At 48.4% G+C, this 12,343-nt stretch overlaps 1 protein-coding gene across 2 annotated transcripts in view; it reads right to left on the bottom strand.

Moving 5' to 3' along the window:
• The window catches only part of Phc2 (polyhomeotic homolog 2), a 98,995-nt gene extending 93,380 nt beyond the window's left edge, over nt 1-5,615 (bottom strand). Inside the window, exon 1 of one of the 2 annotated variants that reach the window (XM_050152754.1) lies at nt 5,491-5,615. The gene's annotated coding sequence lies outside the window, so the exon portion shown is untranslated. The remainder of the gene's footprint in view (nt 1-5,490) is intronic. The other variant, XM_050152764.1, reaches the window with a different exon arrangement.
• Nucleotides 5,616-12,343: the final 6,728 nt, after the last annotated feature.

Consider the following 12,343-nt stretch of genomic DNA (forward strand, 5'->3'; position numbering starts at 1 on the left):
CGCACACCCACACACACACAGAGGCCCACATGCATGGACACACAGAGAAATAAACTGCCACTAAAAGGTGTAAAAGAAACAGAACATTTTAGGACAAATTAATGAGGCAGGCAGGGAAGGCGAAGTGTTTTGTTAGACTCTAATGGCTTTCTTTTCTTCGGTGGCAAACACGTAAGGATAATCTATGCACTGCTGCCATTTGGAGCCCGTGCCTTGTGCTAAGCACCCCTTTTCATCCAGCTCCTCAGTGTTCTTAGGCTCCATCCCCCAGTTAAACTGATGTTACCATTTACAAAGCTTAACTGACCTCCTGTTTATTATCAAATGCACATTCCTCATAACCTCTCTACAGTTTCACGTTGCGGGCTAATTTCTCCATCTCGGACTTTTTCTTCACTTGACTTGTGTGATACTAATACCCGTGGCCAACAGCATGTCTGTCTGGCCATGTGTCCATCTGAGACATCACACGTGATTATGGGCAGGATGCCTGCATTACATAAGTAAGGTGAACAGTGCTTTTGCTTCTCAGATACTACTTGCTCTCTGCCGTGCAGACTCCACCCCACTCCCCAGCTCCCTACAGGAGGCAATCCCTGGGCTTCATCTTCAGATCTCTGCATTGGTATTTTTACGTTGTTACCTCGGGTGAACTCGGCTAACCCATGGCTTCCATTAGTACATTTTCCATATTAGACTCTCCGACCTCTCTCTTTGGAACACCAGTCACCTCCTGCTCCCAAGCACAGGGCTTGTCCCCTGAGAAGTTTGAGTATTGCTTTGAGATACATCAACACTTACCTTTTCTTCTCCCCCAAACCAGTTTTCTGTGTGGTTTATCTTGTTTTGGGGGCTTTTTGTTTGTTTGTTTACTTATTTATTATGTATGCAATGTTCTGTCTGTATGCCTGCAGAGCAGAAGAGGGCGCCAGACCTCATTACAGATGGTTGTGAGCCACCATGTGGTTGCTGGGAATTGAACTCAGGACCTTTGGAAGAGCAGGCAATGCTCTTAACCACTGAGCCATCTCTCCAGCCCCCGGTTTATCTTGTTTTAGCTAACTCTCCGCCCAGGGTCAAGACGATATTGATGCCATTTTATCTTGGTCTTTCCTATCCAATCACAGTCTTGCTCATTACTGACTGGACTGGCCTCTCACTTTCAAATGTCACTCAAATTCCTTACCCTGTCCCAGTCACACGGGTTAAATAACTTGTTGGCTGCTCGTCCATTTTCTCCCTACCAAACTCCAGTCTCCACCCTACTGTTGGGAATCTTCTCAAACATTACTTTCATGATACCACTCTTACCTAATCCAAATCTTCTGCTTCCCAGCTGTAGGATAAAACCTTAGCTCTTCAGCTGCCAGCTCCATGCCTCCAATAGCTCCTCTAACCCTACAGTCTGTGCGCTTGAGCTTGCCAGACTAGTTAGCCCTGTTGGTCGACCACTGAAACTCGCAAAATATTCTGGCTTCACATTTTATGAGCACTGTGTTTTCTTTCTGGGAATTCCTTCCAGAAGAACCCACCATGGGTTCATTTTGCTGCTCTCGCTGTTTAATGTTGTTAGTATTATTATTATTATTACTATTATTATTAGTGTGTGTGTGTGTGTGTGTGTGTGTGAGGGGAGTGAGGCAGACACATGCTGCAGCCTGCATGTAGACATCAGAGGCCAACTGTAGGGAGCTGGCTCTCATCTTCCATCTCAGTGAGGCAGGAGCTCTTATTTCTGCTGCAGTACCATAAAGCAGGCTGGCCCAATGAGTTTCCAGTTCATTCTCCACACTCCACCTCCCACTTCCCAGTAGAGGAAAAAAGAGGATTTCAAACATATTGTTTCATGTCCAGCTTTTTTTTTGTTTGTTTGTTTGTTTTTTTTTTTTTTTTGAGACAGGGTCTCAGCTGTGGAACTATGTAGCCTTGGCTGTCCTGGAACTCACTCTGTAGACCAGGCTGGCCTCAAACTCACAGAGAGCTAGCTGCCTCTGCCTCCGGAGTGCTGGGGTAACAATGTGCCCTACTATTCCTGGTTTGCATTCAGCTTTTAAGTGAGCTCCAGGGATCAGTCTACCAGGCTTGCAAGGCAAGAGTTTTGACCCACTAAGCCATCTCTCTTGATTTGCATCATCCCTGGATTTACAAGTTGAGAGAGGAGTTCCTGTAGTCCAAGCTGATCTCAAAGTCACTCTGCAGCTAAGGATGACCTTGAACTTCTAATCCTCCTACTTCTGCCTCCCACGTGCTGGGTTGCAGGCTTGTGCCAACATGCCCGGCTCTCCCATGACTCTGAACATCCCTTTCTTGGAAATCACAGTGCCAGGGAATTTTCCTTTCTTAATCAGTGTGATACTTTACACCTCAAAGTGGTGCTCACACACACACACACACACACACACACACACACACACACACAGCCAGTGGCATTAGTTTACCAGAAACCACATTCCTAGTAATAGTAGAAATAGGATTTGGAGTCTTCTAAGCTGAAAATACCTGGACCCACACCACCTCCCTCATCCCCTGTCTCCCCCAAAGCACAGATGCTGCACAGAGTTGGCACACAAGTAGCTGTTCAGTCACCGTGATGACGGAGAAGCTTGCTTAAAGGCTACTCCTCATGTTCACAGCACTGACAAAATTGCTTGGCCGGAGGATATCCAGGACCACCTCCTTTACTTGGCTTAACCTGTGACATACTTCAAAGACTTAACTCTGATTCATTCTCAGAAAAAATTTGGGGCTGTGTGTGTAGAGATGGTTCAGCGGGTAGAGCAGATGCCATGCAATGTGAGGGCTCAAGTGTTAGTAACTCAGCGCTCTTGCAGTGGGGTGGGAAGTGGAGCCAGGAGAACCCCCGAGAAGACTAGCCCATGCAAAGAGACCCTGTCTCAAAAGGGTGGAAGGTGAAGATTGACAGCTAAGGTTGTCCTCTGACCTCCGTATATGCCATGGCATATGCATGCGTGCACACATACACACATACCACACATACATTTAAACACATACATCACATATACACGTGCATTGTACATGCGTACCCTCTACCACACACACACACACACACAAGAAATGTTGGGTTAAATAAAGTTAAAGGGTCTTTATCTGATTCAAACATATATTGAGTTCTGGGGATGAGATCCATCGTATATTCTGGGCCCATCCTTGCTCTGCTTCCAAATGACCAGGAAGTAAAAACAGGCTGGCTAGCTGACTACAGTTCTGGAAATAGGATCTCAGGTGAAGGGTGGGATTTCTTTGCTCTACTAGTTAAGGTCTCGGTTTAAGAAAACTACAGAAGTGAATCATAGGTGGAAATGGGGCTCAGGGGAGGAAAGGATAGTACTAGGGAAGGAGAAAGAACGGAACGGAGGTGACACAGGAAACGGTCCCGGCAGGAGATGGGCCAGGCCCGCTCTGCACAGCTGTCTGAAGCTGTCAGGCTCACTGCTGTTGTGCATGGTTGGCACCGTAAGCAGCAGGTTCCGGTCTGCTGACATGATTTACGATCGGCCTGCAACTCGCAGTGTTGCTCAGACTGACCTAGAACTCTGTCTGTAGCCCAGGCTGCCTTGGAACTTGAGATCATCCTGCCTCCCTCAGTCGCTCAGGTGCTAGGATTACAGGCGTGAGCAAGCATCCTGGCTGCAGTGCTTTCTTAATTCACCCTCTAGCTTCTGACCTTTCTTCTCTGGGCTTCCCAGGTTCGACGCTCACTGTGCTTCCCCGACAGCGACTTTTCTGCATGTGGTTTACATTCGCCCTCTACCCTGAGTGCCAAGCATTGTGCTCAGGGTTCAGGCTCTCTATCCTGAAGCTGTTGAAAACCGCCCTTTCCTATTTCCATGTATTGAACCTTTTCTCGGAAGCCATGGTGAGAAAGACCAGGAGTGAGGCTCGAAAAAGCCAATGAGGGGAATACAGGGGAAAAAATCACTGGAAAATTATGATAGGAAGGAGACATATAAGCCAGCTTTTAAAAAGTTACACAATAAAGGAGACATAATTGTAATATAAAGCCATTTCCCAAATAAAAAGCAGTGGGGAGGGGGCGGCAGTGTGTGGGTGATTCCCGTGAGATAAACTTTTCCTTAGTGGCAGCGCTCACTGAGCCTTTGGTTTTGGTGTCCTCTCTTATTTTTGTGATAAACTCCTAGTCACCTTTCAAAACCTTGCTGAAGCATGTCCTCTGGAAAGCCGCCTCTGACCTTAGATACATTTAAACAGATTCTTCTTTCTCGTGTTCTCGCTTCCCCATCTGTCCTTCAGTTATCACTTCGGCTAACAATTCTGTCTCTCCCACCACCTCTCTGAGGACAAGGGCTAATTATCCTAGTCCGTGTTGCATCCTCTAGACACAACAGAGTGCCAGGCATATACCAAGTGTTTGTCGTTCTGCTGATAAATACACCCAGCGCAGCCTGCAAGTATAATTTCCACTTCCGTGGCAAAACTCGGTTTGGTTGCTGGGCTCCTCACGTGGAAGCACGATTCCCCTCCTTGTGAACAAACCATTCGAGACTCATAAAGTAAGCTCCATGCACAACGGGCGGCATTAGTCAGTTCTTCATACCCTGGAGACGGGAACATTTCCCCTCCACATTAAACCTCGCGGGGCCGCCTTGATATTAGCAGCCCATCTCCGCGCTAGCATTTCTATTGTGGCGAGGGCTAAATTACACCATGAGCCTAAAGAGGCCACCAGTCTTAGTGAATTGGGGGAGGGGGTAATTAGAAGAGAAACATTTCTGTGGCAGACCTAGGAGCGGGAGATGGAGGAGGAAGTTGATTTAAACCTAGCATTATCAGAAATTCGCTAGAAACTCAAATCACACAGGAGCTTCCTCTGGACATGACAACAGACCCTGGTGTCCAGCAGAAATCTTTCCCTACGGGTGTCAGGTCAGAAATCAGGGGCAGTGCCTGCCTGGACACCTCTCCTTCTCGTACCTTGGGACCTGCTTTTGCTCTTGTTTTCGCCTTCCAATAACAACCACAGTTTGCTCCCCCACGCACTGTCTCGATCTCGCCTTCGTCCTCCAGCAACCCCAACCAGGCTTAACCAGGGATCAAAAGTGCCAGAAGCTGGGCTGTCAGGCCGCTGCAGAGCAGGCGGCGCAATGGGCAGGCCGGACCCCGGTGTCCCCGCAGTCCCCGCGAGGACACGGGCCGCAGGGGGCGGGCCTCTGCACGTAAGGAGGCCACGCGCCCCCAAGATCGCACGACTGCAGGGACTTCAGCGGCTCTCTCACAGTCTCCCGCGAGCCCCCGACCCGCGAGATCGCCGCGGTCCTCACTGCGGCCGGGTCCGCGTCCGCCGTGAGCTGGTGTCCACGGCGCTGCCCAGCCTCACGCGGCCCGGCCCGCTCGCCGCACCGTGACAGCTGGGTGCCCAAAGGGTTAAGCCCGCCGCGCCGCCCCGGGTGTCCCCCGCGAGCCGCCCCGCCGCCGCCAGCCGGCCCCAGCGCGCACGCGCCCGCCCGTTACCTGCGGTGGCCTCCGCGCTCCTCCTCCACCTGGCCGCGCTCTCCCGGGGCCGCCCCTCAGCCCGCCCCCTCGGCTCTCCGCCGCGCACCCTGCTGGCTGCCCGGCCGCGGTCCGCGGAGGAGGGGCCTGGGGGCGATTACCATGTATTAGCATACCGTAGCGCGTCACGTGGATGGCCCAGCCAATGGTCACTTTGGAAAGGCGGAGATTGAACTGAACACGCCTTGGTGCTGCTCCGGGCCTGAACCGGTGGCCATGGCAACGGAGGAGGAAGGCGAAGGAGGGGGGAGGCGCTGGAGCCTTGTGGTCCCCTGGGAGCATCAGGGCTACCTGAGCTCCGCACCGCGACCACCGCGTACAGTTTCCGACTCGGCGTATATAGAGGGCACCTCAAATTGGCCTGGCTAGGGAATTACAGATTCCGGAAACGCTCTGAGCACTTAAACCACGTGCCTAACACTTTTCTGCAGATCACTCAGGAAGTACATATCATAAACTTAACTGGATAGTGGGGCAAGCTTATCCTCAGAGAGGCTCGGTCACTGACCTAAAGTCATACAACCACACTACATGGAAAAAGTAGAGACATGAAAACTTCAGTCAGGGCTAGGGGGCTTCTGCGTTCCTCTCCCTTCGCAATTCCAGTCAAGAAAAAGACTGTGTGCAAACTGTCGAGAGAATCTTTGTACATCACCTGTAGAGCGCCTTTGCACTGCCTTCCAATGACCTTTTGAGGCAGAAACCTTATACCCATATTACAGATGAGAGAAACGAAGCTTGGAGATGATGGAACCTGCCCTGGGTCAAAGAACTATTAGAGCCAATAGCTAATTATCCATATCTATATGTGCTCAAGCTATAGGAAATTTTACACCCGTCTGAATCGTGGTATTGCTCTAGCCACTTTACAAATCCGGACACTGAAGGGCAAGCAAATTGTTCACATTTATACCTCCAGAACCTCAAACAATAGATTACGAGCCTGGCTTATCTGACTCCAAAGCTACTTTCTAACAGCATCTCATTGCACCAGGCTCACTGAATTTGGGTTTAGGCATAAGATCGCCATGCCTAACAGAACTGCCACTCAAGACTGGAATATATTCTGTGATAAGAGGCGTATATTAAGGTCGCAGAAGATAAATATTAGAGTCACCAAGTTGGTAGGGGATCTAGAATCCTGTCTCTCTGCCTTCACCTCTGTGGGTCTGATAATTCACCTAAAAGCACCAACATTCCTGTGTGGACTTTTTTTTTAGCCCAGTGGCTCACTGATTTTAATGTATCATGTATGGATTACTAGATAAGGCTCTATGAGTTAAATGAACTATCTAGGTGCTTTACGAGATTATTAAAGATAATTTGAAATATATGAACATTTTATCTCACCAAACTGACCTAAAATTCAATTTCGGTGTAAACTGTGAGTATTTGGTGCTTATGGGCACAAATCTAGAGACTAACCTCCTAAGGTTAACATCCTGCTTGGCCACTCATTGGCTGTGTGATCTACAGCAAGCTATGTAACCTGTCTGTGCCTCAGTTTCCTCACTAACGGGATAGGAAAGGTGTGTTTGGAAGCATTAAAGAATTAGTATGTATAAAAGGCATATAATACAGGCCTGGTCCAGTGAGTACGACTTCATCCTTGCTAGCTATGGTCATTGCTACATCAGGCACCGGATCTCCCACAGGATAGACAACCCATGTGTTCAGACCTCTCCTCCCTTCCTGGCACTGGGACCCTGAAGCTGCCTGCCATCCCCTGTGGCACATTAAACAGCCTGTTGTGCTGGTGGAGGCTTGTTATCTCTCCGAATGACATTCTCTCTTCTAGGGACCATAAATAATTCCCGGACTCAAAGGACCTGGTTTCTCTTGCACATCTCCTAGCACCAAATTACCGAAGTGACTCCCCGTCAAAGAGGAGCTCGGCAAGCCGTGCAGCCATAAGTCAGGCTCCTTGAAGCAGTTTTATGAGTGCCTTAATGAGGGAGATGAGCTGTCCTCAGGAACCGGTGCAGTCTTTCCTGGCCACAGGAAATGAGCTCTTTGTGTGCTCAAAGGGTCTCAAAGCCCAGGCACAAGGAGTGTTCAGGAAGTGGGCTAGGGACTAGAAGTTGTTGACTCAGACAGCCCCGGGCTAAACAGCCTCCACCCAGCTATTCTCCCTAGGTCAAATTACTCCTGCACTTACTGCAGCAATAGCACCAAGGGGGTGGCTTGTGTAGCTGTAGGTGTTAATCCTCGGCCTCCTACTATGTGCACAAGCTGTCACCCCAACTCCCCAGCCCCTCCTCCCCACAAGACACCACCATATAGAGCAGCCCTTAATGGCAGTGTCCCTGGAGTGGATGGACTGGATATGAACCCTGCTCCCTCTGCATAAGTGGGAAAGTTCCTTAACCTCCTTGCGTCTCGTCTTCCTTATCAACGAGTTACTAAGAGAGGATGCAGGACACCCTCCGTAAATATTGCTGATGCATTAGATAAGCAAAGGCGCTTAAGTCTTGTAAATGTACATTCCATACCTGTACCTGCAGCTTTGAACAGAGTGCCTTAGGCCCTCTCTCCAGCTCTCAGTGCCCTTCTAAGCTGCATTTCGAGGTTGTCCAGGAGAAGACCCTGTGCTAGAGTTTTGGGTTGTACCCTGGATCCACCGCACTCCTTGCTCTATGTGTGAACTCGCTATTTTACATATCTGGGCCTGAGCGCCCTTATTTGTGAGGTGAGGTTAGCTCCCCCTGGAGTTGTGAGTATTCAGTTAGACAGGGGTCTGGCAGGAGATGGTGAAGGATTGAATAGGACAGAGGTTATGTTCAGTCTAAGTCATTCTCCATTTTTACTTAGCTCCCCAGTCATGAAAACAACTAAAGACTACAGAGGACTTACCTTGGCCTTCTGAGATATATAGATATATATCACTTTTTTTTTTTAATCCTCACACGAGGCCAAGAGTCCAGGCAGAGGCAGTAACTTGACCAAGATATCCATGGGAGTCTGTGGCAGAGCTAGGGTCCTGCCGGGGCTATCAGATTCCCAAGTTCATGCTAAGAACCCACCATGCTGCCCATAGGCCTCCAACTTCAACCTGGTTGTTAGAATTCTCTCTCTCTCTCTCTCTCTCTCTCTCTCTCTCTCTCTCTCTCTCTCTTCCTTTTCCACACATTCGTCCACTCTGTCCAGTGTCCCACCAGAGTTCAGCATAGAAACACTCCCTATACACACAGGTATTTACCGAGTGAGCAGAAAGAAATGAGAGTGACATTTTCATGAACTCAAGTTCCAAGAAGAAGGACGAAGAAGAGGAAGGAAAAAGAGAAAAGCCACACTTATATTAAAGGGGTCTATAAAGTCAAATGATTAAACTTTGAGATCATGGAAAGTTAACATGTTGCAGCCCAGAGTCAAATTATCCTGGGCTATTTTTGGTCACTCAGTCTCTTTGAAAGGCACCCATTGCCTGTGTCTAACCTAACATCCTTGTAATGACCAAACCGTTACAGTGTATCCATTGCCGACCACTAGCTTTCCTTAGTCTGAATGCTAAGAGTGTCGTCAGATAGCATCTGAAATCTATAACAGAATTTTCTCACATTTTGCTGTAACCGCCTACCCTCGCCCAACCCTACCCCCAGTGTGTTTGGTACACACTTTAATTTACGACTGTTTTCATTCTGTAACTATTGAAATTTCATGTAACCACTTCCATAGTAGAACATAGTATTTTGGGAAACCCAAATCCGTGCTCATGGATCATGGTCCCTTGTGTTTGGTTCCAGAATAAACTCTTATTCCCTTTGAGACAAGATCTGGTTTGGAGCCTACCTCCTTGAATAGTGATGGAAATCCTTACCATGGGCCATTCCAGGAAGAAGACGCCACATCTGCTGACACACTCTGCCTGCTGAACAGCTGTGTGGAGGAAAAGGCTCCCCGCTTTCTTGATGAGGGACTCGACTTCTAGGTTTCAGGGTCTGCCATGGATCCGACGATGATTCCTCTTCAGCACACATTCTGAGAGATGTCGGGGGGCCTCCTGGAGCCCTTTGGGAGTTCTTTTAATAAGCATCAGTAGGGTGATTTCCACAGGAGCCTTAACTTCCCACTGTAACGAGATACTGCAGACTGGGTGGGTTAAAGCAATGCAGATGTATTCTCTCACAATCTAGGAGTCCAGAAGCTGAAGCATGGTGTCTCAGATCTGGATTTTTCAGTGGGACACCTGTCCTGCATCTCTTGTCGAGTTTCCTGTGACTGCCAGAAATTCCTGGCACTCCTTGGCCTGTGGGTACCTCACTCCAATTTCGACTTCTCTTTTTTTTTCATGGCATTCTCTCTGTGTATCTGTGTCCAGGTTTTCCTCCAGCCAACTTTAAAACAGTGCAGCTTTGTTGTAAGTAGATTAACCAAACAAGGTCTCATTCACAGGCACTGGACTATAATCTTGGTTTGGAGTTGCAGTTCAACCCCCTCAAACCCACCCCATCGTATGTTTGGAATAAGTTAGAGAAAAAGGAAAGAAAATGAAGAAAAGCAAGGGATGAGGAGAAAGGTGGTGGAGGTAATGGTGGTCTGTCTTCACGGTGGTAGCATTGAGAAGGAGTGTGACCAGGGTCCCTCAGAAATGGGACCAACCTTTTCCTTCTTGGCCAATTCCATTCTTTCTCTATAAAGGTCTCCAGACCGACACAGCAGGCACAGGAAGATCACAGAGATTTTTTTTTCTTTTTCTGGCTTTTTGAGACAGAGGGTGTGTGTGTGTGTGTGTGTGTGTGTGTGTGTGTGTGTGTAGCCCTGGCCATCCTGGAACTCGCTTTGTAGAGCAGGCTGGCCTCGAACTCACAGATCCCCTGCCTCTGCCTCCTGAGCACTGGGATTAAAAGTGCGCGCCGCCTCCCAGCTGAGGTTTGTTTACTCCACAAACACTCATCAAACTCTGCACTGGAGCTGAGCATTTAGAGAGGAAACTTAACCCAGAGAAGATGTGGTCCAGGGAGTGGTATGAATTGTCTAGAACCACACATTAAGTCAGCTAGGAGCAGCTCAGTGGTGGTGGCACACGCCTTTAATTCCAGCACTCGGGGGGGGGGGGGTAGAGGCAGGAGGATTTCTGTGAGTTCGAGGCCAGCCTGATCTATAAGAGCTAGTTCCAGGACAGGCTCTAAAACTACAGCAAAACCCTGTCTTGAAAACAAAAAAACAGAAAAACAAAAAAAAAAAAAAAAGTCAGCTAGGAGCAGAACAAAATATCTCAAACCCTAATTCCAAGCCCCGTGGATGCCTACTAGAAAGTCTACCTATCAACCTGGACTCAAATATCTAGTTCTTAGAGAAATCAGAGTTATCAAAAACTATGTTGTTTCCCAAGTTCCCCAAGGACTTCGGAGCCATGCATAAAGCTAGAAACATCCCAGCTCTAAGTGTGATCTGCCACCCTTCCTTGGCTTTCACCCAATTAATCACCTAGTCCTGAAAACACCGTCTCTGGATACAAGGGCTAAATTGGGCACAAGGGAACTTTCTATGGATAGAGACTATAGCTTGTTTATCTTTTTATCTTTTTTTGATCCCAGTGTTAATACAGAAACCATCATGGAATGTACCTTGAAAATGATTTGTTCAGTGGACTGGGGAGACAGCTCAGTGGCTAAAGTGCTTGCTGAGGATCTAAGGCTCTCCAGCATGGCTGTGCATTTGTAACCCAGCACTGGAGGGAGATGGAGACAGGTGGACCGCCCCCCCCCCCATTGCCTTGCTGGCCAGTCAACCTGGCTGTAATGAGAAGCTCAGGGTTCACTAGGAGACCCTGTCTCACGGATAAGGTAGAAAAGTGATTGAGAACAACATACTGATACATAACTTCTGACTTTCACATGCGTCTGCACCTGCACACGTGTGCACATAGACATGCACACCCTCCCCCACACACATGCGAATGAACTCATATGGCTCCAGATAGTGCCAAAAAGTTCTCTGTAGGCTTCTGGTCTATATCTCACAGACAGGAGCAGACTTGGGTTGGCTTGAGTTGCTTGAATTCCATTGTCAGGGCTCTAAGAATCTGGATAGTCCTCTTGCTGTTTCATCATAAGAAAGGATGGTGTTTTGATACTAATATTCGTGGCCCGTGTGAATATGGCCCAGCCTAGAGCTGTCATGAGATGAGAGATCAGCCTGGAGCAGTGAGGCTGAAAACTAGGCCAGGCAGGGGTCAGAGATGGGGTCAGCCCAGCAGGAGTTGTCAGATGAGAGCAGGGGTGAGAGGGAGGTCAGATGCGAGATCAAAGCCCAGGAACTAAGGCAGGTATGGTCACTGCAACTCTCCTGAGGAGGAGAATTTGTTAGCTGGAGACCCTTGGGAAGACAGATTATCAGGTCCTCTGAGTTAGGCCTTTTGCTCCAAGGTTCCCAGGTCTTTTGCAATTGATCAAGATTTGAGTCCCCTACTTATAAAGGGGACACAGGCAGTCAATGATATTCATTAGGCTTTATGTTCATATAATTGCATAAACTTTGGTCTAGCATGCTTTGTCCTTGGATGGTGACCTCATATTGGGAGATCGGGGAAACACTAGAAGGTGGGGCATAGATGGAGGAAGTAGGTCACTGGGGGATGGTTACACCTACTCACTGGCCTCTTCCCCACTCTGCCATAAAGATGTTCTGTGTCACCGTTAGGCCCCACATAAGTAGAACCAAGAACCAGAAATCAAACTCATGAGCCAATAAACCTTTCCTCCCTTAAGTTGTTGGGTCAGATGTTTGTCCCGGCAACGTTACACAAATACCCAGGGTCAATAACAATGCTGATGATGTTTGCTATGGCCCTTCTGTTTATGAAGCTCTAGAA

This window comes from Alexandromys fortis, unplaced genomic scaffold (genome assembly GCF_014885135.2).
Source record: "Alexandromys fortis isolate MF-2015 unplaced genomic scaffold, M_Fortis_MF-2015_v1.1 scaffold_26, whole genome shotgun sequence".
NCBI lineage: Eukaryota > Metazoa > Chordata > Mammalia > Rodentia > Cricetidae > Alexandromys > Alexandromys fortis.